The sequence below is a fragment of the Camelus bactrianus genome, chromosome X (assembly GCF_048773025.1).
Source record: "Camelus bactrianus isolate YW-2024 breed Bactrian camel chromosome X, ASM4877302v1, whole genome shotgun sequence".
In the NCBI taxonomy this organism is placed as follows: domain Eukaryota; kingdom Metazoa; phylum Chordata; class Mammalia; order Artiodactyla; family Camelidae; genus Camelus; species Camelus bactrianus.
This window is the reverse complement of record NC_133575.1, coordinates 47,724,133-47,751,091: the sequence shown is the minus strand read 5'-3', so window position 1 is coordinate 47,751,091 and position 26,959 is coordinate 47,724,133. Positions and strand designations below refer to the sequence as shown.

General features: G+C 36.9%; 1 long non-coding RNA gene across 1 annotated transcript in view; it reads right to left on the bottom strand.

The window, feature by feature from the left end:
* Positions 1–4,696: 4,696 nt before the first annotated feature.
* Positions 4,697–26,959, bottom strand: part of LOC141576278 (uncharacterized) — a 35,806-nt gene continuing 13,543 nt past the window's right edge. The window contains exon 3 of the long non-coding RNA XR_012504592.1: positions 4,697–6,015. This is a non-coding gene — a long non-coding RNA (uncharacterized LOC141576278). The remainder of the gene's footprint in view (positions 6,016–26,959) is intronic.

Here is a 26,959-nt window from a genome sequence, read left to right as displayed (position 1 = left end):
TTTAATTCCTATGAGGAAGTTACGATCATTATCTTCAGTTTGCACAGTAGAAAAATGAGGCAACTTATTCAAAGACGTAAGTAACTGAAATAGCCTGTGACCCCAATCAGCAGCCAATCAGGCTTCCTCCAGAGTTTATGAGTATGGGCCTAGGACCACAATTGCCTAGGTAGGAACTCTAGGTACCTAGAACCAATGACTTTCCTCTTGGTGATTTACTCTCTTCCTCTAGCCAATGGGACTAATAGTAGTACATGTCCCTTTGGTTGTTGTAAAGATTACTTGAATGAGTACAGCTAAAGTGTCATGCACACAGACAGATCTCAAAAAGAGAGTGGTTTTAATATTATGTAACTTTCAGGCAGTAGCCATGCAGCCTTCAGTGAGTTTGACATTAAACACCAATGTGGTTTCCTTGAGTGAAGGTCAGCATGGGTCATCACACTGCTTTTTATTAGAGGCTGAGGAAAAGGTGAAAATGGAGGGTGTCCCTAACAACTAGTGTATATTCACCTTCTCTCCTCTCCTCTTGCATTACCAATTAGCCATATTGTCTACCAGGAGCACAGGTATTCTCTGTTCACACAGAACTAGCTGAGTGTGACCTTCTGAGTTAAGCTAGATACTTAACCTGCTTGAGCTGATAGCAAGAGGCTTTGATGTGCCTATTCCTGTCAGCCGACTAAACTGTGATCTCCTTATTTCCCCACTACCCATAAGTTCCACAAGTTGTATTTATCATCAATGGGAAAGATAGACTTTTGGTGAGCCTTGGATTCTACAACAGCATAATTGCCTAGATGGAGGAGATGAAAGATGGAAAACAGGAATAGTCTTGTGAATGTTACATAAAAAAGGTCACTATTAAAAGTGGGAAGAGCACTGAAAGGGAAGTCAAGAGGCTTAAGCTGCATTCCAGTGTCTGGTGGGACAGCAGGTCCATAACAACTGCCTGCTATTTATTGAGGGCTTATGATGTGTCCAGCACTGTGATAGCAGTTTACCCTAAATTACATCATTCAGTTCCCACAACCACCTTGTAAAGCAGGTATTATTAATATGACTTCCCCACTCCCCATTTTATAGAAGAGAAAGGTGAAGCTCCTAAAGGGGATATAACTTGTCCAATATCACACAGCTAGGAAGTGGGCAGAACTAGGATTCAAACTTAAACAATATGAATCTAGGGCTTATTGGGTTAAATAACCTTCATTCCACAGTGAAGCTCTGCAGCTCTGGGACTCACCTTCCCTACTGGTAAATGGAAGTTCCTCTCCAGTTCTGAAATGTAGTAACTTTATTTAAACCCTGGAATGGGTAACTGAGAGAACAATCATGAAAGCTGGGAATGATCTTCTATCTCCTTGGGCAGAGTTAAATGGGGAGTCAGCCAGTGGAAGGCAGAGGAAGAGCCTGGAAACATTGCCTCTTTGGACCATTTCCCACCTGAGGAGCTTGGGATTTATTAGACACCAGCATGTTTGTAGTAATGATTCCTTTTCTCTCCCTATCCGCCCCCGACAGGACCACTGAGAAAGCAGGATAAGCAAAGCCACCTAGCAAAACCTGGCCCCAAGACAAATGCCAAACTCTGTCTAGTCAAGTGAGCCCCCAAACCTGGTGGAGTGCAAAGGAAGAATTTGTTTCTTCTCTCCTCCTGAGTTAAGTAGGGGAGGAGGACAGAGTTATCTAAACTAATTTTCAGAGGGAAGGTTTTTACCAGTGAATCTGAGTTCAGATGGAGTTGCTGGATTTCCATATTATATCCCTAGCATTTTCTAAGCATATCATATTCTGTAAGTGATTGCCCACACATTCTCTCTTTGCTAGCCCACAGTAAACCAAGGAGCTAAGGATAAAGAGAAGGAGGAAGGGAAAGGCACATCACAACCATTTTATTGATGGATTAGGAAGCTGAGGCCCAGAGAAGGGAGGGGCAGTGCCCAAGGTCATATAGTCAGGGACACACAGGCCCAGGAGGAATAGAAAAGCAAAATTCTGCCCTAACTGCTGGATGGGTCAGTAAGTGGGCACTTGCAATAGACGGAGCTACTTAATTCCATCCCTTGCTGTGGGGAGACACTTCCTAATTCCTGAACAAGATGCTAGGAAGCTGTAAGGGCAACTTCACCTGCATGGTGCCTGCCATGAACTTAGCCAGTCAGGGAGGAGTCAACATAAGACTATCCACACTGTCCTCTGGAGAAGCCAGAGAAGCTCAGAAAAGACACACATGGCAGCTCCAGAACCTAGAACCCTAAGTGCATTATCCTGTTGTTGGACTTTGGTTTAGATTTTATTTTAACTCATTATAAAATAAGTTACTAATTGATCAAAATTACATAGTCAAACTAGAGGACCATGCATTTTATAAGGAGTCAGGAGAAACAGGGGACCCAGCTGCCCAGATTCCTCTGTGACTTTGATTAAGTGTTGGTCCTGCTTGGAGCCTGAGCTCCTCTTTCTACTACATGAGGGGGCTCTACTCCATTGTTGTTTAAATTTCACTCAAGCACAGGGGTCGAGTGAACCTGGATGGGAGAAAAAATTTGCATCTCTATTTTTCACTAATCTCTGCCTGAAATGTATCATTTCCTTCAATGATGAATGTTGGCAACAAACCACAGTGGTATTGGCTGCACAGATATTTTTGTATCACATTACAATTCTAGCAAAGATGGTAAACATTATTTAAGCTCATCACCACTTAGTAATTATGCTATTAGACTCCCCTCTAGATCTTATTATTTAATGCAGATATACATTACTATATCATAGATTTTAACAGATTTATTGAGACACAATTTATATACCATAAAGTTCACCTGTTTAAAGTGTATAAATCAATGATTTTTGTATATTAACAAGTTGTGAAACCATCTCCATAATCTAATTAGAACATTTCTACCCCTCTAAAAAGAAATCTTGTACCTATTGTTGATGCCCCCCAGCCAAAGATTACCAGGAATATACCTGTAGTTAAACAAGTTAGGTTTATTACTGGTTGCAGGCAGGGAGAACAGAGACCATGGGGAACTATGAGGTATTTCAGTAAGATGTATCAGAATCTACTATAGGATTGGGGTTTTGGTTGGATGATTTGGAGGAGACTGTAAAGAAGTGGGGTTTTGCTTTAGGTTGCATGTTGTCAGAAATTGAGGGCAATTCTCTGATTGCACACCTCAATAAATCTTGTCTATATGGAGGGGAGCCTAGAGTGAGGATAAAGGTATAATTGGTAAAGAAGTAGCAGTTTTGGTCAAGAGAGAGGATGTTTGGTATTTGTGGGCTGTATTTTTGTCTATGCTTAGAAAAAATTATGAAATAGTCTTACTTTGTCTCATTTTATTTTGGTCTCAGAGTAATCTTGCCTGAGGTTGGTATTCTGTGAGATTATTTATATTTTACAGGACAATAACATGACTTGATTGTGAGTGCCAAATCAGTTTCTGAATGCCAGGTGCTATTTTTTTTCTTTTTAGTTCCCTCTTTGGGAAAAGGACAAATGAAGTTGGGCCACAGGACATTAATCCATGATATCCAGATTTTCACCATTGCAGAGATTTTTTTAAGATCAGCAAAAAGTGTGCATTGAATGTCATCTGTAGTTGAACCACAGTTCATTCTTTCCTCTCCCTCTGTTATAGAATTAGCTTTTGAAATATCTGCTCAGCAATTGCTGGTTGAGCAGCATTTCAGACTCTAGATCGGATATATCAGCCAGCTAACTATAACAGAGAACACTGTCAGAAATAAAATGAATATTAGTCCTCATAACATGTCTTGAAATAAATACAAAACAGAAACAGACTCATAGACATAGAATACAAACTTGTGGTTGCCAAGGGGTTGGGGGGTGGGAAGGGACAGACTGGGATTTCAAAATTTGTAGATACTGACAGGCATATGCAGAATAGATAAACAAGAGTATACTGTATAGCACACGGAAATATATACAAGATCTTGTGGTAGCTCACAGTGAAAACAAGTGTGACAATGAATTTGTTTGTTCATGTATAACTGAAAAATTGTGCTATGCACTGGAATTTGACACAACATTGTAAAATGACTATAAATAAAAACTGTAAAAAAAAAAAAAGAACTACAATAAAAGGGTATCTTTAAAAAAAAAAAAAAACAAACAAACAGATCTTGAAGTCAGAGGCCTAGAATATAGAAGACAATGAATGAAAATACGTCCAAGAATTCAGCAGGGCCTATTTTGGAAATCCAAGTAGCTTTTTATTTAGCCTAGTCACAAACTATTCTATTTGTCCTGTAGTATTTATATAGCTGCAACAAGAAGTATTTGCTATAGCAAAAACTACTCCTTGGCTGGCTAAGAGGAAACAAAGGGCTATTTCATTATCTATGACAATTTTAGTTAACAAATTTGGACAGTTTGTTGGGCTTTGGAGAAGAAGTTTTATAATGACTTCTGCTAAAGTCAAGTCAAGTTTTGAACCACTTTTTCTAGTTGTATTTTTCCCATTGTAGATTATGAAGTATGTATGGAAAGGAAATCAATATCCTTCTAGGGATTTTTCCTGAATAATCTTACTTGCTTTATTTTGAAGGCTTCTGAGTATCATTTTTAAGGAAGTAAAATTTACTGGAGGGATAGTAATTTTAAAGATCTGGAAATCTCTAACAATTACTTCTAATACACAAGATAAATTAGTGTGTGGTAGGCAGATATAAGTGTGATTTTTTTGTAAGAAATAGTATCCTAAGTGCATGAATATGTGGTGTATTCATACAACAAAATATTATTTAGCCATAAAAAGGAATGAATTACTGATACATGCTACAACATGATGAACCATGAACCATGAAAATTATACTAAGTGAAAGAATCCAGACACAAAAGACTGCATATTATACGATTCTGTTTATTTGAAATGTCTGGATAGGCATTTTCACAGAGACATAAATTTGATTAGTAGTTAAGGGCTGGAGAGAGAGAGAGGAATGAGGTATAATTGCTTAATGGGTACAGGATTTGTGTGTGTGAGGGTGTATGTGTGGTGAGTGTGGTGATTGATAGTAATATTTTGGAAGCAGCTAAAAGTGATAGTTGTACATTATTGTGAATATACTAAAAACATTAAATTATATACTTTAATGGTTAAAATAGTGATTTTTATGTTACATGAATTTTATCTCAATGAAAAAAGGTAACAAATAGTACCCTAGTAGAGCACAGACTGTATGAGAGTTTGTTTCATTTATTTTAATAAGATTTAGTTTTTGCTGGGAAACAAGCTGCTGGAAAACAAGCCACTGGAAAACAAGCAACTAGAAAACAGGCTGCACTTAAATTTCCATGAGCTTAAAATATTATATTCACACTTACTTGCTTAAAATACACATGGTTGATTTCTTTTAATGTTTTACACAGTAGATGACCTATAACACATATTATTCTAAAGAAAATTTGTGAGGGGCAATCCTGAGATTGACCAGAAGGGCACAAAGAAGGGCAGGTATTTCTTAGGGTGAAACAATGGATGGTCCTGGAAAGCCAGATCATCCATTAACAGAACTTTGTTCTGGCATGAAATCATGTGGTTTAACCCTGGGGAAGTATTTGCTATCTCAAGATGTCCTGGAGCCAATAACAGGATAGACTTAGAAATTTTGCATACCCTGAGGAGGGTGATTGTTCCTGGAAGGGATAGGCCTGAAATTAATCAGTTAATGGGCAAGCAGAACTTAGTGCTTATCACATGGAATATCTAAAGCCCCACCTCTTTGATCCTGTTTGTTTCTGAGCTGTATACTCCTAATAAATATGATGTTGATCAGGCTTTTGGCACTCTAGATCCATGAGCTCTTGTGTCCCCTGGTCCCATCTTTGCTCTTTACTTTGTCTCTTTGTTTCTTAAGTCTTGCATCGCCCATCCTCAGACATGGTCCCGAGCTGCGCTGGACACAGCAAGTTTTGTATACCCAGAGAAGGAAAAATTCCTTGAGTAAAATTAAACCATTCTTGCATAGCAGGCTGAAGTGTCTCTGAAAAGAACAATTGACTATTATAACTAAGACAGCCCCAATATTGGTGCCGATTTCTAATTAACTTGATCTTGTTGATAGAATTACAATGATTTCAGCAAAAGCATTTTGTTGACATGAGATTAAGTTACAATTTTTGCAAGACTGAAAATTGAGATTGATATTACCAGGGAAATTTAAATACCAGAGGAGCCTATTAAAAGAATTTGGCATTCTGAAATATTTTACTGCCAGCTACTAAACTCTTGCCAGTGGAGTCAGGTAAGGGTAATAGAGCCAACAATTCTTTAGTTTCAGAGAGTTGTCTTTGGTATGGGAAAAACATGTAAGAGAGTTTTGTTTTCCCTTAAGTAGTAGAAGGAGAACATAGTGCAAAGTTATAGAATCAAGATAGGGGAGATCATATTACTATTTTAGGGGTGTCAACTTGGGATAATAGACAAGATTAGTAGAAGAGTAAAGGAACAGAAAAGGATGCTGACGAATCCTAAAATTAAACTTTATCTGAAATATTGGACAGAAGCTTTCTATCTCTGAAGTCAGTTGTTTCTGGAGGATTCCTAAGAATCATGTCTAAGATTTCAAAGTGAAATGTATGTCCATTTTTCAGGAGAATGTGATGTATATCTTTTGAATTGGGAAAAATGAATCTAAGGATAAAAATTTTGGGAGTTTTGAAGATGTTTCAGATTTGATATAAATCCATCTGAGTCTGGGCTTTTCTTTATGGGAAGGTTTTTGGTTATTAATTCAATCTCTTTACTTGCAGTAGGTCTATTCAGATTTTCTATTTCTTTTTGAGTTAGTTTCCATAGTTAGTGTCTTTCTGGGAATTTTTGTCTATTCCATTTAAATTATATATTGGCATATACATTTTCATAATATTCCTTTAAAATCTTTTTTTTTTATTTCTGTGTGGTTAGTAGTGATGTTCCCTGATTTTAGAAATTTGAGTTTTATCTGTTTTCTTGGTCATTTTGTCAATGGTATCAAACTTTTGAAAGAATCAACTTTTGGTGCTGTTGATTCTTTCTATTGTTTCTATTCTCTACTTCACTTATTTAACTCCAATCTTACTATTTCCTTCCTTCTGCTTACTTTGGGTTTACTTTGCTCTTATTTTTCTGGTTTCTTAAGCTTCTTATAGTCATTTCCAGCTATAAATCTCTCTCTAAGAACTACTTTAGATGTACCTCATAAGGTTTGGTATGTTATGTAATTGTTTTCATTCATTTCAAATTATTTTAAAATTTCCTTTGTGATTTCTTCTTTGAACCATTGGTTATTTAGAAGTGTGCTGTATAAGTTTCATATATTTGTGAATTTCCCAAATTTTTCTTCTGTTGTTGATTTTTAATATAATTTCGTTGTTCTTGGAGAACATAATGTGTATGATTTCAATTCTCGACTTCCAGTCAAGATGGTGGTGTGATAAGACCACGAGCTCACCTCTCCTTGGGACTACAATAAAACCAAAATTTACTGATAGATAACCATCAAAAATAGGCTGGAACCTAGCAAATAATATCTTATTCAACTGGAAACATAAAGAAGGAACCACAGCAGGACCATAGGAGGGACGTGCTCATGATATAGTTGGGCCCCATACCCCCTGGGTTGGCGACCAACAGCTGAAGAATAATCAAGTTGCAGAGGCCCTCCTACAGAAGTGAGAGCTCTAAGCCTCACATCAGGCTCCCCAGCCCAGAGTTCTGGCATTGGGAGGAGGAGGAAACCCCAGGACATCCGGTTTTGAAGGCCAGTGGGGAAAAAATTCCAGGAACCCCATGGGACTGGGGGAAACAGAGACTTCACTCTCTTGAGAAGCATACACAGAATCTCAAGTGTGCCAGGTCCAAATGCAAAGGCAGTGATTTCATAGGAACCTGGGCCAGGCCTGCCTGATGGTTTTGGAGTCTCCCAGGAATATAGGGGATGGCTGCAGCTCATTCAGGGGACAGAAAAGCTGGTGGTGGACATTCCAGGAGTGTTCATCTACCTGAGTTTCATGGAGGCTGACACCGTGATTGGATCATTTGCACCAAGATCTAGCCCCACCCAACAGCTTGTAGGGAAGCCTCAGGCCAAACAACACACTCGGTGGGAACACAGTCCCACCCATCAGCAGACTTTCTAAACCACAAAGGCCTCTAGACATGGCCCTATGCATCAGAGGTCCAGGACCAAGTTTCACCCAGCAATGGGCAGGCACCCACTCCTCCTGCCAGGAAACCTGCATAAGCCTCTAGGACAGCCTCATCCACTAGGAGACAGACACCAGATATAAGAAATAATCCCAAAGCCTGTGGAAGGAATCCATAAACACAGGCCAGACTCTACATTAGGACTGGCTAGACTCTAGTCCTTGGGTGACAAGACAGGAATGTACTGCTGGGATGCATAGGACATCTCCCACAAAGGGCCATCCCTCCAAGGTCAAGAAACATAACTAAGCTACATAAAAATACAAATAGAAAGATAAACAATATGAGGTGGATGAGGAATATTTCCCAGGACAAGGCACAAGATAAAATCCCAGAAGAAGAAATAAGCAATGAAGAGGTAAGCAATTTATCTGAGAAAGAGTTTAAAGTAATGATGTCAAAGATGTTCAGAGAACTCAAGAGGAATATAGATGCACATAGTGAAGGTTTTAACAAAGATTTGGAAAATATAAAGAATATCCAAATAGAGTTAAAGAATAAAATCACTGAAATGAATAACACACTATAAGGAACCAAGAATAGACTAAATGAGGCAGAAGAACAGATCAGTGAGCTAGAAGACAGATTAGTGGAAATCACTACTGCAGAATAGAATAAAGAAAAAAGAAAGAAAAGAAATGAGGATAGTTTAAGAGAACTCTGGGACAACATGAAGCACACTAATATTTGCATTATAGGGGTCTTAGAAAGAGAAGAGAGAGAAAAAGGACCAGAAAAAATTTTGAAGAGATAATAATCAAAAACTTCCCCAACTTAGGAAAGGAAAGTCAACCAACTCCAGGATGCACAGAGAGTTCCATACAGTATTAACCCAAAGAGGAACACAACAAGGCACACAGTCATCTAACTGACAAAAATTAAGGATAAGGAGAAAGTATTAAAATTAGCAAGAGAAAAGGAACAAATAACATACAATGGAACTCCCATAAGGTTATCAGCTGATTTTTCAGCAGAAACCCTATAGGCCAGAAGGGAGTGGCAAGATATATATAAAGTGATGAAAGGGAAAAACCTACAACCAGGAATACCCTATCCAGCAAGGCTTTCATTCAGATTTGATGGAGAAATAAAAAGCTTCACAGATAAACAAAAACTAAAAGAATTCAGCGCCATCAAACCAGCTTTACAACACATGTTAAAGGAACTTCTCCAGTCATTAAACCATAAGAAAAGAAAACAAAAAGAAGAAAGAGGAAAAAAAAAAAACCTACAAAATATTGCTTTGGCAGGTTGGGGTCTTTTGTGGTTCCATATAAATATTGGAATTGTTTGTTCTAGTTCTGTGAAGAATGTTGTGAATACTTTGACAGGGGTTGCATTGGATCTGTGGATCGTTTGGGTACTATGGCCATTTTGATAATGTTGCTTCGTCCAATCCAGGAGCACAATATATCTTTCAATTTCTTTGTGTCATCTTCAGTTTCCTTCAGCTGTGTTTTACAGTTTTTAGAGTATAGGTAAATTCCTTGGCTAAGTTTATTTCTAGGTACTCTTTTTGACTCAGTGGAAATGTTTATGCCAGTTATAAAATTCTGGTTTTTGAAGTGGAAAAAACAAGTGACTGAAGGGCTGCAAATGGCAAAATAACCTTCTTTCTTATGGGTGAGTTGTGTCCCATTACATGTATATGCTGCATCTTCTTTATCCATTCATCTGTTAATGTGCATTTGTGATACTTCCATGTCTTGGCAATTTTAAGTAATGTTGCTGTTAATAGCGGGGTCTATGTATATTTTTTAGTTAATTCTTATTTTGTGATTGGCTTTATCCCTTTGGTAAATGTGCAAGTATAAAAAACTAAAATTCTAAATGTTCTTAGAAACAAAGAATAGTACATATATATAAATTTAAAAATATGCACAGTATGCTGTATATATGTATTTACATGAAATATATTGTATATGTGCTGTCAAATTGTAACAATTCTACCTAATAAAACTAAAAAATGAAAATAAATAAATAAATAAAATTTAAAACATAAAAAAGTATATACATTCAGCCCTTCTGAATCTACTGAGTCTTGTTTTATGGCTTAACATATGGTCTATCCTGGAGATTGTTCCATGTGCACTTGAAAAGTATTTCTGATGTTCTTGAATGGAGTGTTCTATGAATCTTTTTCCATTCTTTACTTTAAACCTATGTATGGAAGAGAAAAGATGGTGGAGTAGAAGGACACTCGCAGCTCACCCTCTCCCACAAATGCACCAAGACTCACATCCACAGAACCACTCAGCCCACCAGAGCACCTGCGGAACTCCAACATAACATCGCCCTCTTCAAAAGAAAGATGCCAAAAATCTGGTAGGAGACAAGGAAAAACAAAAGAAGAAAAGGCAAAGCAGAGCAGGACTGGTCCTGTGGGGAGGGAGCGGCAAAGGAGGACTGGCGCTCCTTTGCTGGGTCTCCCCTCTCGAACAGAGAGGCCAGAGGGATGGAGGGGGAGACTACGAGGCTCGGATCTTTACAGAGCAGCCCTTGACTGACAGAACTAAGTTAAATCGGTACAGAGGGTCCCCCCGACACCCAGACTGAGAAGCTGGGCAGCAGCTGCAGGCAGGGCCAGGCTGCCCAAGCCAGGCAGAGGATGGGGGCGTATGCACTGATGCAGCACTGGGGGACTGCAGGGGGCTGCGCGCCATGGCTGTGGGCGTACAGGGCAGAACAACCTGGGCCCTCCATAAAACAACACAGTTGATGTGCCCTGGGAGGAAGGGTGCATACCCCCATCTCTGAAAAATCGCAGTAAGTTTTCGGGAGAAGAGAGGCAGGGCTCAGGTACAGTTGCCATATCCTCTGGCGCTTAGCATCCAGGCAGGGGCGGGGGCGAAACCTGCATCCGCACAGAAGGGCATAGCAGACTCAAATGCCAGACTGAGACTGGCCTACAACCCGGGGCAGATAGGATCCTTCCATCCTGGTCCCTCAGAGAACTTGCTCCACAAAGACAAACAAGGAGCTGGGTTTTGGCTCGGAGCAGGGACAAGGCTGTCCCTCTGTCTTCACCAAGCCCACCTGTGGAGCGCCGACCCAAGGCAAAGCTCGCAGCCATACAGAGCAGCAGAGCTAACGGAGCCGGGATAGGGAGGGCGGCACCCCACATTTCGGGCAGGAATACAGCCCCTGACCACGGTGCTGGGAGGTGGCGCGACCATCCCTCCTACCTGGCCAGTCTGCAAAATCTGACTGCGGCATCGGGAGGGGCAGTAACCCGCCCACCCACAGCAAAGGAGAGCTGCACCTGACCCAGTGTTGGGAGGAGGCGCGATCTGCTTGCTGACAGGTACTGGGAGCAGCACAGAAGAGGGCGCCAACGGAGGGCCTCTGGAAACAGCAAGCTGAGCTTCCAAAACAGGACAAAGACAGAAAGACTTCACATTAAAAGCACACAGACTCCAGGAGAACACCGATAACATTCCCCCTTTTTTTCTTAAACCTGTTTTTACCTGTTCTATTTTCTATTACCCTCTCAATTTTTACTTCTTAATTCATTCCTATTTCTCTTGGGTTTTGATGTCCTGTTATTGATTAGACACAGGTTTCAAATACATCTTTTCATCTTTTCCCCTTTTTTAAAAAGGTTTTAAAAGGACGTCTCAACCCCATTGATATTCTGCTTCAACTCGCTCTTCTATTATTCATTATACACTGTTTTCAAACCTTCTTTCTCCCTTCTGTTAAAATTCTTTCTCTCTCTCTCTGATTTTTTTTCTTTTTTTCCTGTCTTATTCCTAAATAGGCATTAGATAGATAAAATCCTTAAGGACCAAATAGATAACTGATACTCCATAAACCACAGTGCCAGAGAGGTATGAGCAAGATGAAGAAGCAGAGAAACCTTTCCCAATTAAAAGAACAAGAGAAATCCCCTGAAAGAAAGATCAATGAAATAGATATCGATAGCCTACTAGATCAAGATTTCAAAAAAGGAGTGATCAAAGTGCTGAAGGAATTAAAAGACATACTGTTTAGAGATACAAAATATGTCAAAAATGAAATTGAAGCAATAAAGAAGAGCCAAGTAGAATGGGTACACATTGACAGAGACAAGGAATGATCTAATAGCTGTGCAAACACGACTAGATTATGCAGAGGGACGAATGAGTGACCTAGAAGACAGGACACTAAAAGCACACATTCAGAAGAGCTACAAGATAAACAAATAAAAAATAAAGAAAATAGCATAAGGGACCTAAGGGATAATATAAAGCATCCCAACATTCACATCATAGGGGTCCGAAAAGGGGAAGAAAGATCAAAGGGGATTGAAAAGGTTTTAGAAGAAATCATGACTGAAAACTTCCCAAACTTGAAGAATGAATCAGATATCCAAGTACAGGAAGCTCAGAGGGTCCCAAACAGGAAGAACCCAAATAGACCCACACCAAGGCATATCATAATCAAGATGGCCAAAGTCAAGGATAAAGAAATGATTCTAAAGGCAGAAAGAGAAAAGCAAAGAACCCCCATAAGGCTCTCAGCTGATTTCTCTACACAAACACTACAGGCCAGAAGGGACAGGCCAGAAGGGAGTGGCAAGATATATTCAAAGTCCTGAATGAAAAAAAGATGCAGCCTAGGATACTTTATCCAGCAAGGCTATCCTTTAGGATAGAAGGAGAAATAAAGAATTTCACAGACAAGAAAAAGCTGCAGGAGTTTAGCAACACTAAACCCATGCTAAAATAAATATTGAAAAGTCTATTCTAAATAGTAAAGCAGCAGGATGCTACAGAAATGAGAAACTCACAACTGGAAAGGTGATAATTCTTGAATTACAAATAAAATAAACATAAAATTAAAAAAGAAGACATACAAATCACTGAGAGTGGGAGAGGGAGGTAGGGAAATATAGAATGTATTTTTTTCTTTATTTTAAAAATTTTTTTTAACAGTAGGCTGTGTTTGAGATCATGTTACTATCAGTTTAATAAAACAGTTATAGTAATGGGCTAATAGATTTACAAAAAAGGGTAAACACAAGGGGAAAACTTAAAAGGGAGTCACAAAAATTAAATAAAATCCACGATAATACAAGGGAAAATTAGCAAACCACAAAAGGAAGAAGAAAAGGACAAAGAGGATATAACATTCAACTGCAAAGATAAGTTCAAAATGGCAATAAACACACATCTATCATTAATTACTGTAAATGTTAATGGACTAAATGCTCCAGTCAAAAGACATAGAGTGGCAGACTAGATAATAAAGCAAGAACGTTCAGTATGCTGCATACAAGAGACCCACTTTAGGGAGAAGGACACATATAGATTGAGAGTGAAAGGATGGAAAAGGATATTCCATGAAAATGGAAAAGCCAAAAAAGCGGGTGTTGCAGTATTGATTTCAGACAAAATAGACTTTAAAACGAAGGACACAAATAAACATAAAGAAGGACATTTTATAATGATTAAAGGAGTGATACAAGATGAGGATATTACACACATTAATATATATGGACCCAATATAGGAGCACCTAAGTACATAGAACAATTACTAACAGAGATAAAGGGGGATATTGAGGGGAATACAATCATAGTTGGAGATTTTAACACTGCATTAACATCACTAGACAGATCTTCCAGACAGAAAATAAACAAGGCAACAGAGAAATTAAATACTACAATAGAAAAACTAGATTTGGTCGATATTTTCAGAGCATTACACCCCAAAAAATAGGATATACATTCTTTTCAAGTGCACATGGAACATTTTCCAGGATTGATCATGTACTTGGGCACAAAAGAAGCCGCAACAATTTTAAGAAGATAGAAATTATCTCAAGCATCTTTACTGACCACAATGCCATGAAACTGGAAATCAACAACAGAGAAACAAAGGAGAAGAAAAGGAAAGCATGGAGATTAAACAATATGTTATTGAAAAAACAATGGGTCAAAGAGGAAATCAAAGCTGAAATTAAAAAATACCTTGAGATAAATGACAATGAAAGCACAACCACTCAAAACCTATGGGACACAGCAAAGGCAGTGCTAAGAGGGAAGTTTATAGTGATATAGGCCTTCCTCAAAAAAGAACAATCTCAAATAAACAATTTAACCCACCACCTGAATGAATTAGAACAAGAATAACAAAAAGCCCCAAAAAAGCAGCAGAAGGAAGGAAATAATAAAGATCAGAGAGGAAATAAATACAATAGAGATTAACAAGACCATAGAAAAAAATCAACCAAACCAAAAGCTGGTTTTTTGAAAAAGTAAATAAAATCGACAACCCTGTGGCCAAACTCACAAAGAAGAAAAAAGAGAGAGCACAAATTAGCGAAATAAGAAAGGAAAATGGAGAAATTACAACAAATAAAATAGAAATGCAGAATATCATACAAGAATAGTATGAAAAACTATACGGAACCAAACTAGATAACCTAGAGGAGATGGACAAATTTCTGGAAACATACTGTCCACCAAAACTGAATCAAGAAACTGACCACTTGAACAATCCGATCACTAGAAAGGAAATAGAAATAGCAATTTAAAATCTCCTTACAAATAAAAGTCTGGACCGTTTGGCTTCACCGGGTAATTCTTACAAACATACAAAGAAGAACTCTTAACAGTCCTTCTCAAAATCTTCCAGAAGATTGAAAAGGAGGGAATACTCCCAAACTTATTCTATGAAGCCACCATCACCCTGATACCAAAACCAGGCAAAGACACTACCAAAAAAGAGAATTATAGGCCAATATCACAAATGAACATACATGCCAAAATCCTCACCAAAATTTTAGCAAATAGAATCCAACAACACAAAAAAAAAATTATACATCATGACCAAGTGGAGTTCATTCCAGGGACACAAGGGTGGTTCAACATATGCAAATCAATCAATGTAGTATATCACATCAACAAGAGAAAGGACAAAAACCACATGATCATCTCAATCGAGGCAGAAAAAGCATTTGATAAAATTCAACACCCATTTATGATAAAAACTCTCGCCAAAGTGGGTATAGAGGGAACATATCTCAACATCATAAAAGCTATATATGACAAACCTACAGCCAGCATAGTACTCAATGGTAAAAAACTCAAAAGCTTCCCACTAAAATCTGGGACAAGACAAGGATGCCCACTATCACCAATCCTATTCAACATAGTCCTGGAAGTCCTAGCCACAGCAATCAGGTAAGGGAGAGAAATAAAAGGGATCCAAATTGGAAAAGAAGAGGTAAAATTGTCACTATATGCCAACGACATGTTACTGTATATAGAGAACCCTAAACGGTCCACACAAAAAGTACAACCGCTGATTGAAGAATTCAGCAATGTAGAAGGTTACAAAATTAATGTTCAAAAATCAGTTGCATTTCTTTATTCTAATGGTGAATCAACAGAAAAAGAAAGTAAAGAAACAATCCCCTTTAAAATAGCACCCATAGTAATAAAATATCTGGGAATAAATCTAACCAAGGAGGTGAAAGAATTATACACAGAAAACTATAAACCATTGATGAAGGAATTTAAAGAAGACTTTAAAAAATGGAAAGATATTTCATGCTCTTGGATAGGAGGAAACAATATTGTTAAAATGGTCACACTGCCCAAGGCAATCTACAGATTTAATGCAATCCCTATCAAATTACCCAGGACATATTTCATAGAACTAGAACAAATCATAATAAAATTCATATGGAACCATCAAATACCTAGAATTGCCAAAGCATTACTGAAGAGAAAGAAAGAGGCTGGAGGAATAACTCTCCCAGACTTCAGACAATACTATAGAGCTACAGTCATCAAGACAGTATGGTATTGGTACAAAAACAGACATATAGACCAATGGAACAGAATAGAGAGCCCAGAAATTAACCCAGAATCTTTTCATCAACTAATCTTTGAAAAGGAGGCAAGAATATAGAATGGAATAAAGACAGTCTCTTCAGCAAATGGTGTTGGGAAAACTGGACAGCAGCATGTAAAACAATGAAGCCAGAACACTCCCTTACACCATATACAAAACTCAACTCAAAATGGATTAAAGACTTAAACATAAGACAAGATACAATAAACCTCCTAGAGGAAAACATAGGCAAAACATTATCTGACATACATCTCAAATATTTTCTCCTACAAGAAATAAAAGAAAGAATAAACATATGGGACCTAATGAAACTTACAAGCTTATGCACAGCAAAGGAAATCATAAGCAAAACAGTAAGGCAACCTTCAGAATGGGAGAAAATTTTTACAAATGAAACCGACAAAGGCTTGATCTCCGGAATATATAAGCAGCTCATACGACTCAATAAGAAAAATATAAACAACCCAATCCAAAAATGGGCAGAAGACCTAAACAAGCAATTCTCCAAGGAAGACATACAAATGATCAAAAAGCACATGAAAAAATGCTCAATATCACTAATTGTCAGGGAATTGCAAATCAAAACTACAATGAGCTATCCCCTCACACCAGTCAGAATGGCTGTCATTCAAAAATCCACAAATGAAAAATGCTGGAGAAGCTGTGGAGAAAGAGGAACCCTCCTACACTGCTGGTGGGAATTCAGTTTTGTGCAGACACTATGGAAAACAGTATGGAGATTCCTCAAAACACTAGGAATAGACTTACTGTATGACCCAGGAATCCCACTCCTGGGCTTGTATCCAGAAGGAACCCTACTTCAGGATGACACCTGCACCCCAATGTTCATAGCATCACCATTTACAATAGCCAAAACATGGAAACAGCCTAAATGTCCATCAACAGGTGACTGGATAAAGAAGAGGTGGTATATTTATACAATGGAATACTATTCAGCCATAAAAACTGACAACATAATGCCATTTGCAGCAACATGGATGCTCCTGGAGAATGTCATTCTAAGTGAAGTAAGCCAGAAAGAGAAAGAAAAATACCATATGAGATCGCTCATATGTGGAATGTAAAAAACAAAAATGAAAACAAAAACAAAGAAACAAATGAAGAAATAAAAACAAAGTGTAAATACAGGACAGAAATAGACTCATAGACAGAGAATACAGACTTGTGGTTTCCAGGGGGGTGGAGGGTGGGAAGGGATAGGCTAGGATTTCAAAATTGTAGAATAGATAAACAAGATTATACTGTATAGCACAGGGAAATATACACAAAATGTTATGGTATCTCACAGATACGAAAATGTGACAATGATTGTGTATATGTCCATGTATGACTGAAAAATTGTTCTAAACACTGGAATTTGACATAACATTGTAAAATGATTATAAATCAATAAAAATTAAAAAAATAAAATAAAAATAAAAATAAGGAAAAAAACTATGTATGTCTTTGAATCTAAGCTGTGTCTATTATAAACAATATATGCATCATGTTATGTTTAACAAATCTGTCAGCATCTGACTTTTAATTGGAGAGTTTAGTCCATTTATATTTAATGTAATTATGGATAAGGTAGAATTTATGACTGCTATTTTTCTATTAGCTTTCATATGTCTCTTGCATTTTATTCTTGTACTCCATTTTAAATTGAAATACATACTTTGTTGTCTACCATTTTAATTCCCTTGTCACTTCTTTATTTTCTTAATGGTTTCCCTGAGACTTACAAATATATTTTAATATATAGTGATATTATTTGGATTAATACCAACTCTATTTCCATAATATATAAAAATTTTGCTCCTGTATTACTCCATCCCTCCTCCATTATAATAATATTGTCACAGCTTAAAACTTTATACATTATGTGCCCAGCAAGATAAATTTATAATTAGTGCTTTATGTAGTTGCATTTTAAGTCAGATAAGACTAAAAATGAGTTAGAAACAAAAATACATTTATACTGTCTTTATTAGTTGTGTAAATAGAAAACTCTAGAATATCTATTGGTTTATTTTTATAATTTCTATCACTTACTGATATTTGGTAAAAAAATCACACCCATACTTCCTTCTATGATAAAAGGAGATATCATATTTACTTCTTTAGACATGGTTTCCGTTAACTCTATGAAAATGTTTCAAATAATAAACTTAAAATATTTGTCATGAGAATGCCAAGATGGCAGACTAGAAGGTTGCTCTCAGCTCACCATCTCCCACAAATACACCAAGAGATAAATCCTTGGACCACCCCATTCACTCAGAATGCCTGCTGAACTTTGGCAGAATATCTCCTACATAGAAGATTCCTAACAAAAGCTGGTAGAAGGGGAAAACAGAAATCAGTGCAGGACCTGTCTGCAGGAAGGGAGTGGCAAAGGAGAAGAAGTACTCAGACGCTGGGATGCTCCTTCTCCAATGGAGGGGTCAGCAGGGAGTTGAGGGGTAATGTCCAAGGATCAGAGGAGTACACAGCATCTGCTTGGCTGACAGAACTGTGAGAAACTGGCACAAAGGGTCCCTGCTATTGATCCTGAGCCCTCGATGTGAGCCAGCAGGTGTGGGCTGGGACTGGCTGCTGGGGCCAGGGGAGAGGGCTGGGGCTTACTGCACAGGGGCAGACTCAGGTGGCTCGAGTTTACTGTGGGCTGTAGCTCAGAGTGTGTACAGAAAAGAACAGCCATAAAAAGCAATGCTGCTGGTGCACATGAGGGTGGAGTGTTGCAAAGCAGCTGGTCAAAGCCATTGTCACTGCAGTTTCATGACACCATTGTTGGCACATTTTCAGGAGAGGAGAAGCAGGGCTCAATCATAGTCATCATACTTGGTGTGAAGCTCCCAGGTGGAGGCCAGGTTAAAACCTGAATCCAAACCCAGGGGAGCCACAATTTCATGGGCAGGACTGAGATTTATTTGAAGCCTCAGGCAGAAGGGAAGGATTTGCTCCATAGATGCCTTTGTGGACCTGTGCCTCTAGGACAAGCAAGACAGAGCACAACATGGGTAGATGCAGCCTTTTTAATGGACATGCCTACCACATGTGGACGTGGTGCTGGGGCCCTGATAGGGCACCCTGGATCCAGGTGCATGACTACACGATTGCTGCAACAGATCCTAGTGCCTGATGTTGGCAGATCTGCAGTGGTGGCTTTGTGGGTGCAGACCCTGGGGGACATAAGAGTAGAGTGCTGACATTCCTGCAGCTAAAGTGAGGACAAGGGCAGCATCAAAAAAAGTACTTAAAGTGTACCAACACCACCTACAACACACCAGATCCGAAATGGGTCTGGAAGCCTCCATTCCAACAAAAGAGGAGCAGACCTGGCCCCTATCAGGGCTGTGACAAGCACAGAACAAAGAGGAGTCCCCACTCAACAACCAGGACAGGTTCTGATCACAACACCATTGACACCCTCAATCAAAGGGATAACAGCCAACATACACAGAAGAAAGAGATGGCAATCATCCATACAAAAAACAGACCTCACAACAAAATTATTGGACTTATACAGTCTACACAGGAATGCTCCCACTTAAAAAAAAGAAAAACAGCCCTTCAAGACCACAACAGATAACTGATATTCCTTTATCCATATAGCCAGAGAGATATAAGTAAAATGTAGAAGCAGAGAAATCACTACCAATTAAAGAACAAAAGAAGTACCCTGAAAGAATTATCAAGGAAATAGACCTAGACAGTCTACTAGATCATGACTTCAAAGAAGGGGTGATAAAACACTAAAGGAAATAAGAGAGACTATAAATAAGCATGCAGAATACTATAAAAAAGAAATAAAACTATAAAGAGGAGCCAATAAAAAAGAGAAACTCAATGCCTGAGATAAGATCCTAACTAAAGGCAGTAAAAAACAGACTATATAATGCAGAGGAATGAATAAGCGATTTAGAAGACATGATGACAGAAATCACCCAATCAGAACAGCAGACATAAAAGTAAGTAAAAACCAATGAAAGCAGTATAAGGGAATCTGTGGGATAGTATAACATGAGCCAATCTATGCATAATAGAGGCCCTAGAAGGAAAAGAAGGAGAAAAGGGTATTGAAAAAGTTTTTTTTTAAACATTTTTATTGAGTTACAGTCATTTTACAATGTTATGCCAAATTTCAGTGTAGAGCACAATTTTTCAGTTATACATGAACATACACATATTCATTGTCACATTCTTTTTCGCTGTGAGCTACCACAAGATCTTGTGTATATTTTCCTGTGCTATATAGTATAATCTTGTTTATCTATTCTGCATATGCCTGTCAGTATCTACAAATTTTGAACTCCCAATCTGTCCCTTTGAACCCTCCTCCCCCTTGGCAACCACAAGTTTGTATTCTATGTCTATCAGTCTGTTTTGGTTTTGTATTTATGATCACTTTTTTTTAATTCCACATATGAGTGATCTCATATGGTATTTTTCTTTCTCTTTCTGGCTTACTTCACTTAGAACGACATTCTCCAGGGACATCCATTTTGCGGCAAATGGCGTTAAGTATTTGAAGGAATCATGACTAAAAAGTTTCCAAACTTAAAGAAAGAATCAGATATCCAAGTACAGGAAGCACAGAGGGTCCTCAACAAGAAGAATCCAAATAGACTTATACCAAGATGAATTATAATTAAGGTGACCAAAATTAAAGATAAAGAAATGATTCTAGGCACCAAGAGAAAAACAAACAGTTACAAAAGAACCATCATAAGGCTTTCAGCTGATTTCTCAACAAAAATACTGCAGGCCAGAAAGGAAGGGAAAGATATATTCAAAGTCATGAATTAGAAACAGCTTCAACTTGGGATACTCTATCCACCAAGACTATCCTTTAGATTAGGAGAGATAAAGAATTTCACAAGCAAAAAACAAAACAAAACAAAACAAACAAACAAACAAACAAAAAACAACAACAACAATTCAGCAACACTAAACCTATCTTAAAATAAATATTGAAAGGTCTACTCTAAATAGAAAAGAACCAAGAAGCTATAGAAAATATAAAACCATAATTGGATATGTGATAATGACAATGAGTTGCAAGAGAATAAACATGAAGATGTAAAAGAGGACATCAAAATCATTAAAGGTGGGAAAGGGGAGCAAGAAAGTATAGAATATTTTTGGTTCTTTTTAGGATGTGTTTGAGCTTATATGAATATCAGTATAAAGCAAACAGATATAATAGTGTGTTAACATACTTAAAATACAGGGTAACCACAAGTCAAAAGCGTACAATAGTCATGAAACCAAAAATAATACAAAAGAAAATTATCAAACCACAAAAATGAAAACACAAAGGAAAAGAGAGTAACAAAGAGGAAACAGCAAATCAACTGGAAAACTAATTTCAAAATGGCAATAAATATATCTATCAATAATTACCATAAATGTCAATGGGCTAAATCCTCCAATCAAAAGACATAGATTGGCAGATTGGATTATAAAACAGGAGCCTATAATATGCTGCCTACAACAGGCCCACATTAGGGTGAAAGACACACATAGACTGAAAGTGAGAGGATGGAAAAAGATATTTCATGCAAATGGAAATGACAAGAAAGCAGGAGTAGCAATACTGGTATCAGGAAAAAAACAGACTTTAACACAAAGGCTATAAAGAAAGATAAAGAAGAACATTATATAATGATTAAAGGAAAAATAGAAGATGAGGCTATTATGCTCATTAACATATATGCACCCAATATAGCAGCACCTAAATAAATAAAGAAAATACTAACAGACATAACAGAAGAAATTGATGGGAAAACAATAATAGCGGGAGACTTTAAAACCCCATTATCATCATTGGACAGGTCTTCCAGACAGAAAATCAATAAGGCAATGAAGATACTAAATGACACAATAGAATGGTTGGAACTGGTTGGTATTTTTAGGACATTACATCCCCAAATAAACAGAATATACATTCTTTTCAAGTGTACATGAAAAATTCTCTAGGATAGATGGCATTCTCAGGCACAAAAGAAGCCTCAAGAAATTTAAGATGATAGAAATTATTCCAAGCATCATCTCTGAACACAATGCTATGAAACTAGAAATCAACATACAGATAAACAATTGAGAAAAAAATGACAGCATGGAGATAAAACAACATGCTACTTAAAAAAAAAAGGGTCAGTGATGAAATTAAAGAAGAAATTTAAAAATATCTTGAGACAAATGACAATGAAAACAACCACACAAAATCTATGGGATGCAGCAAAAGCAGTCCTAAGAGGGAAGCTCATAATGATACATGCCTTCCTCAAAAAAGAACAATCTCAAATAAACAATCTAACCTACCACCTAAAAGAATTAGAAAATGAAGAACAAACAAAACCCAAAGTCAGCAGAAGGAAAGAAATAATAAAGATCAAGGAGGAAATAAATAAAATAGAGATTAAAAAACAATAGAAAAATCAACCAAAGAGCTAGTTTTTTGAAAGAGTAAACAAAATTGAAAAACCTTTGGCCAGGCTCACCAAAAAGAAAAGAGAGAGGACAAAAATAAACAAAATACAAAATGAAAGTGGAGAAATTACAACCAACATCAGAGAAATACAAAACAAAACAAAACAAAACAAAACAAAACAAAACAAAACAAAAACAAAACAAACAAAAAATTAGAAAATACTATGAGCAACTATATGGAAAAAAATTGGGCAACCTAGAAGAAATGGACAGTTTCTGGAAACATATAGTCCATCAAAACTGCATCAAGAAGAAATAGACCACTTGAACAGACCAATCACTAGAAATGAAATAGAATCAGCAATAAAAAACCTCCCTACAAACAAAAGTCCAGGAAAAGATGGCTTCCCTGGGTAATTCTATGAAACATACGAAGAAGAATTCATACAGATCCTTCTCAAACTCTTCCAAATGATTAAAGAGTAGGGAACACTCCCAAACTCATTCTATGAAGCCACCATCACCCTGATATCAAAAACAGACAAAGACACTACCAAAAAAAGAAAATTACAGGCCAATATCATTGACGAACATAAATGCAAAAGTTATCAACAAAATATGTTAATAGAATCCAAGAACACATAAGAAAGGTCATACACCATGATCAAGTTGGATTCATCCTAGGGACACAAGGATAGTTCAACATATGCAAATCAATCAACATAATACAACACAACAACAAGAGAAAGGACAAAAATCACATAAGCATCTCAATGGATGTAGAAAAAGCATTTCATAAAATTCAACACCCATTTATCAGGAAAACTCTTACCAAAGAGTGCATAAAGGGAACATATCTCAACATAATAAAAACTATTTATAACAAGCCAACAGCCAGCATAATACTCAATAGTGAAAAACTTAAAACCTTCCCACAAAAATCTGGAACAAGACAAGGATTCCACCCTCACCACTTCTATTCAACATAGTATTGTATGTCCTAGCCACAGCAATTGTGCAAGGAAAAGAAATACAAGGGCTCTGCATTGGAAGAGAAGTGGTAATATTGTCACTATATGCAGATGGCATGATGCTATACATAGAAAACCCTAAAAGTGCCACATAAAAACTACTAGAGCTGATAAAAGAATTTGGAAGGGTAGCAGGAACCAAGATTAACATACAGAAATCAGTTACACTTATTACACTAACAATGAAATATATGAAAAAGAGCATACGGAAACAATCCCTTTTAAAATTGCATCCAAAGCAATAAAATATTTAGGAATAAAGCTGATCAAGGAAATGAAAGACTTATAAACAGGGAACTACAAAACACTGACTAACAAAATTAAAGATGACTTAAAGAAATGGAAAGATATGCCATGCTCTTGTATTGGAAAAAATCAATATTGTTAAAAATGGCCTTACTGACCAAGGCAATGAACAGAGTTAATGCAATATATATCAAATTACCCAGGACATTTTTCACAAAACTAGAACAAATAATTCTAAAATTTATATTGAATCATAAAGGACCCAGAGTTGACAAAGTATTACTGTAGAAAAACAACAAACCTGGAGGAAAAGCCCTCCCAGACTTCAGACAATACCACAGAGCTACAGTAATCAAAACAGCATGGTATTGGCATAAAACAGACATATGGATCAATGGAACAGAATAGAGAGCCAAGAAATAAACCCACAGACCTATGATCAATTAATCTTCAACAAAGTGGGCAAGAATATACAATGGAGAAAGTCTCTGGAAATGGACAGTCTCCTCAGCAAGTGGTGTTGGGAAAACTGGACAGCAGCATGCAAATCAATGAAGTCAGAAGACTCCCTCACAGCATACGCAAAAATAAACTCAAGATGGCTTAAAAACTTAAATATAAGACAAGACACTATAAACTCCTAGAAGAAAACATAGGCAAAGCATTCTCTGACATAAATCTTAGCAATGTTCTCTTAGGGCAGTCTACTCAGGCAATGGAAATAAAAGCAAAATAAAGAAATGGGACCTAATTAAACTTATAAGCTTTTTCACAGCAAAGGAAACCATAAGTAAAACAAAATGACAACCCACAGAAGGGGAGAAAATATTTTCAAATGATGCATTTGACAAAGGTTCAATTTCAATGTCTTTGCCAGTTATAAAATTCTGGTTTTCAAAGTGAAAAAAAAAAGTGAATGAAGGGCCACAAATGGCAAAATATCCTTCTCTTTTATGGGTGAGTTGCATTCCATTATATATATATACACCTATATATATATAAAACTGGGACATTGTGCTGTAGACCAGAAATTGACACCTTGCAGGCTGACTATACTCAATATTTAAAAAAATAAAGATTTGTCTAGTAACTCCCATGTCTGTGTTTTCACTGGGAAATTGTCTAATGATTATTTTTCCCCTGTGTATGAACCATACTTTCTTTTGTCATTACATATCTCATAATTTTAATTAAAATTCAACATTTTAAATAATGTAATGTGGCAACTTTGCAAATCAGAATCTGACTGCTTCTCCAGGTTTACTGCTGTTCCTGCTTATTTTACTGTTGTTGTTGTTTTTTCTTTTGTGAGTTTTATGAGCTATTTTTGTAAACTCTGTATTCTTTATGTGTAGCTATTAAAGTCTCTGCTCAGCTTGCTTAGTGGCCAGTTAATGATTGGATAACATTTTTTTCTTAATTCCTGGAAGCAATATATACTCCAATCTTTGCTAAGACACACTATGTATATGTTGTGGCATGCCTTTACACTCAGACAAGTAGTTTATAATTCTACCTTAACTTTCAGTTCCTACTTGTACAGAACTTCAAGGTCAGACAGAGATGAGAGCATAGGTTCTTCTCAGGTCTTATCTGAGCATACACACAGCCCTAGGCACGTGTAGACCTTCTAGATTTTTAAGAATATGTTGGAGCTTTCCAAAACATGTGTTTAAACAAGCACCTACACCTTCCTAGAGAAAAGACTCTCATCACTGGGCAAGATCAGAGTTATTCTTTTAAAGGGGATCTTTACAAAAACCACCAGACAGATAAGATAATGACAATTCTTTGATAATAAGGCTTTGAGATAGCTGTCATTCCATTTAGCTTCCTTTAAGTGGTTGCCAAGATGCTTTGGAATATGGGCTGTTATTTTATTTTTTTTTAAGTTTACTGTATAATTGGAGATAATTTAGAGGCTGGAACTAGGGCAAATTAAAATACCAGAAAGCTCACTATTCTTACTGAGATTCAGTTGTATTTCTTGAATATACACTACTCAGTTTGCTGCAAACCTTTTTTATAATGTCTGGTGCTCTAAAAAAAAGTTGATTCTGACTAATTTTACCAGGTTTTGCCTTACTTTTATAGCAGGGCAAATTTTTGGAGTGTCTTGCCACCTATCGTTTTCACTTACATCATCCTGTGCAACTACTTTTTAATTAGTTAAGAGAAAAAAGTATAAACAGATATGTAATTATGCTTTCTATTATTATCTATATAATTACATTTATTGGAGTTAATATTTTCATGGAGATTTAAATTAATATCTGATGTCACTTTGTTTCAGCCTAAAGAAACTCCTTTATTATTTCTTGTAAGGCATATCTTCGAGCAATGCATTCTCTGTTTTTATCTATGAATGTTATTTCTCCTTCATTTTTGGAGTATAACTTTGCCATATGTACAATTCTTGTTTGACAGTTTATTTTCTTTTCTCTGCACTTTGGCTATGCCATTCTGTTTTTTTTTTCTGATGAGAAGTAAGCTGTTATCTTGTAATTTTCTTGTATGTGATGAATCATTTTTTCTCTTAGTCCCTTCAAGTGTCATTTTATTTATTTTTGGCAGTTTAACTTGTGTTTGGATGTGGATATTTTTTAATTTATCCTACATGAAGTTCATTGAACATCTAGGATGTGTAGATTAAAGTATTTCATCAAAATTGGGATCATTTCAGCAATTATTTCTTCAAATATTCTTTCCCTCTTTCTCTCTGTTTGCCTTCTGAGACTCCCATCATGTGTACCTTTGATGGTGTCCCATAGACCTCTTTACTCTTTCTCATTATTTTTTCTTCCTGTTCCTCAGACTGAAAATGTCAATTGATCCATCTTCAACTTCACTGATTCTTTCTTCCGTCAGTTCAAATCTTCCATTGAACACCTCTAAAGAATTTTTTATTTCAGTTATTCACCTTTATGGCTTCAGAAGTTTTATTTAGTTCTTTTTTAGGTTTTCATTCTCTTTCTCTTTATTAACAGTGTATATTTAGGGAGACATTTTTCTAATATTTTTCTTTGGCTCTTTAGAAATGTTTTCTATATGCCATTCATTTTTTGGTGAAAAATTGGCCTTTTAGCTAATATAATGTGGCAACTCTGGAAATCAGATTCTCTCTTCCACAGGGTTTGTTTTTTGTTTCTCTTGTTGTTGTTTACTTGCTTAACTTTCCTCAAC